This window comes from Octopus sinensis, linkage group LG8 (genome assembly GCF_006345805.1).
Source record: "Octopus sinensis linkage group LG8, ASM634580v1, whole genome shotgun sequence".
Lineage (NCBI taxonomy): Eukaryota > Metazoa > Mollusca > Cephalopoda > Octopoda > Octopodidae > Octopus > Octopus sinensis.
Genome location: NC_043004.1, coordinates 11,184,081 through 11,187,385, shown reverse-complemented (window position 1 = coordinate 11,187,385; position 3,305 = coordinate 11,184,081). Strand labels below are relative to the sequence as shown.

The following is a 3,305-nucleotide window of genomic DNA, read 5'->3' as shown; positions in this document are numbered from 1 at the left end:
TATACACTCCACAAGGCTCTGGAAGGGTGTGGTGGCGACACCTGTTGTACTCTTTCGCGCCAACTTTCTCTCACGCTCTCTTCCTGTTTCTTGAGTAACGCTACGAAGGACTGGCGTCCCGTCTAGCTGGTGGGAACACATACGCCATAGAAACCGGGAAACCGGGCCCATGAGCCTGGCTAGGCTTGAAAAGAGCGCATAAATAAAAAAAATGTATGTATGTATTTATGTATGTATGTATGTTTGTATGTAAGTATATATGTATGTATGTATGTATGTATGTATGTATGTATGTATGTATGTATGTATGCATGCATGTATGTGTCTATGGATAAACATGTTCGTACGTATGTTGTCTTGTATTTTAATTATTTGAGCTTGTCCTATAAAGGAGCTGGTTTCTAACAAATATAAAATGCTCCACCGTCGGAATGTGGATAACAAAAAAAATTCACCTTTTAAACTTGAGAAAAGTCTTACATCTCTTTACTGTTTTTACACAATATTTATACTCAATTATTTATAAATTTGTCTGCTTCGTAATCTGCCATTCAAAATAGGAATCATTTCAGATTCTCTCTAAGTTTAGATATTACGTACGATTTCATCGCCAGACGTCTTGTCCGTCTGTGTATGCGTATGCACGTGAATGCGTGCGTATGTATGCATATATATATATATATATATATATATATATGTGTGTGTGTGTGTGCGTGTGTGTGTTTATGTGTGCGAGCATGTACATATTTATATATATATGTATATACTTATATATGTGTGTATGCGTATGTGTGTGTTTCTATATATGTATTTGTGTATGTTTAGAAAAAATACACCAACAAAGCATTATGTTTGCTTTGTAATATATACGATTGCGCTATTCATTTCTTAAATGCTCATTAATATACTACATAGATTTAGAATTAAGCCTGTAGGTCACACACATTGAAAATATATTAAATGTAATATCACTAGCACTAATTGTTCTTATGTATATGTATGTATATATATATATATATATAATATATATATATATATATATATATATATATATATATATACATATACATAAGAACAATTAGTGCTGGTAATATTACATTTAATATATTTTCAATATATATATATATATATGAGTGGCTGTGTGGTAATCATAGGCGCAAGAATGGCTGTGTGGTAAGTAGCTTGCTTTACCATCCACATGGTTCCGGGTTCATTCCCACTACGTGGCACCTTGGGCAAGTGTCTTCTACTATTGCATCGGGCCGACCAAAGCTTTGTGAGTGGAAACTGGAAGAAGCCTGTCGTATATATGTATATATATATATATGTATGTGTGTGTGTGTGTGTGTTTGTCCACCAACATCGATTGGCACCGACGCTGGTGTGCTTGCGTCCCCGTAACTTAGCGGTTCGGCAAAATAGACCGATAGAATAAGTACTAAGTTTACAAAGAATTGGTGCTGGTGTCGATTTGCTCGACTAAAGGCGGTCCTCCAGCATGGCCGCAGTCAAATGACTGAAACAAGTAGAGTAAAAGAGAGTAAAAAAATATATATATATATATATATTTTGATTGTCTTCCCATGCTGGTTCTGGTAAGTGTTGGTAGGATCGATCTGTGCGTCTAATCCAGTTTGCATTTTCATTGTAAGTCTTTTCATCACTCCAGATATTTTTCCAAAAGTTTTCAACTTCTTCCATGAGAGGGGTCGGGTCTTCAACAGTTATTTACTTCTTCCCTGTTTCTTTGTAAAGTGTTCTTTGTAAAATGTTTTCGCACTGGATGTGAACAGCTTATTTTGATTGTAAAATATGTTTCTCTTCTCAAATCTTCGTATTCTGTGAGCTTTTGCTTGAACTTTTTTTTGCCGCATTTCTTTTTTTTTTTAAAGCAGTTCTTCTCTCGGTGATAATATAAGTTTACTCTTCATCTTTTTTCTCTTCCTAGATTTTACATCGTTTCCACAGATTAGTTCATTCGACATTGACATTTCACCTCTCATTATTTCAATCTCATTTTCAATTTTACTTTTTCAGGTTGGAATTCTTCTTAGGTTTGTATTACTTTGCTTTTTCAGGGGCATGCAACTGGTTTCAATTTTTTTAACCACTATGTAAATAATTTCGTTTAAGTCAGTGAAATCTGGTTTTAGTTCTTGCAAAATATTTTTCGTTGCATAGTTTCCAATTTTAATTTGTTCTCTATTTTGGTCGTAGTTGATGATTTATGGAATGCTTCCCTACCATGTTGTCGTGCCTTACGACTGCATGCTAATTCGGAATTTCTGCTTCAGTTCTGTCATAGACTCTTTTACTCTCTTTTACTTGTTTCAGTCATTTTGACTGTGGATATGCTGGAATCGAGCAAATCGACTAGTATCAGTCTATTGTGCCGAACCGCTAAGTTACGGGTACGTATACACACCAGCATCGTTTGTCAAGCGATGTTGGGGGTGGACAAACAGACACAAAACACACAACACACACACACACACCACACACACACACACCACACACACACACACACACACACAAACACACATATATATATATATATATATATATATATATATATATATATACGACGGGCTTCTTTCAGTTTCCGTCTATCAAATCCACTCACAAGGCTTAGGTCGGCCCGAGGCTATAGTAGAAGGCCCAAGGTGCCACACAGTGGGACTGAACCCGGAACCATGTGGTTGGTAAGCAAGCTATTTACCACACAGCCACTCCTACGCCTAGATGAAAATAGGTTGCTTTAAAGTAGAGAGTAATGCCCATATGTGTTAGAAAGATCGATTGATCTCTTCTGTCTTTGTCAAGGGGAGTATTAGCCGTCACTCCTTTTTTGCAACACGCTCTATGTTCTTCAGTAAACGCATAGTCTTCAAATATTGTTTCTTTACTACTGTATTAGCTATCTTTATCATCTTCATTACAATGTATTTCTTCGGACATTTACGTGTTCTGGTCAGATGGCAGTCTTTCAATTGAGACTGGTGGAGAGTTGCTATCTTTGTCTGATTCGTCATTTCCTTTCTGTCTTATATTTAGGACAGTTTCCGCTGCCTCCTTGATCGCAGAAATTTCACGATGAGTCTTTCATTTCCGAAGACACACCTCCACAGATTTGTTAACTTGTTCTCGTTCAGATATAATCGCCTACTGTCTTGATTTCGTGTTGTCCATATTTAATAAGAATATGCGGTGTGTTTCTCTGCAGATGGCGTGCCTAATGAATAGCAATAGGTATACGTTACTTCTGTATACTATTCTCGAGTCCATTTGATCCTCTTACATATTTC

At 36.3% G+C, this 3,305-nt stretch overlaps 1 non-coding gene across 1 annotated transcript; it reads right to left on the bottom strand.

The window, feature by feature from the left end:
- Positions 1-2,744: 2,744 nt before the first annotated feature.
- Positions 2,745-2,857, bottom strand: LOC115215295. The gene has a single exon (XR_003881987.1). It is a non-coding gene; the product is annotated as a U6atac minor spliceosomal RNA (small nuclear RNA).
- Positions 2,858-3,305: the final 448 nt, after the last annotated feature.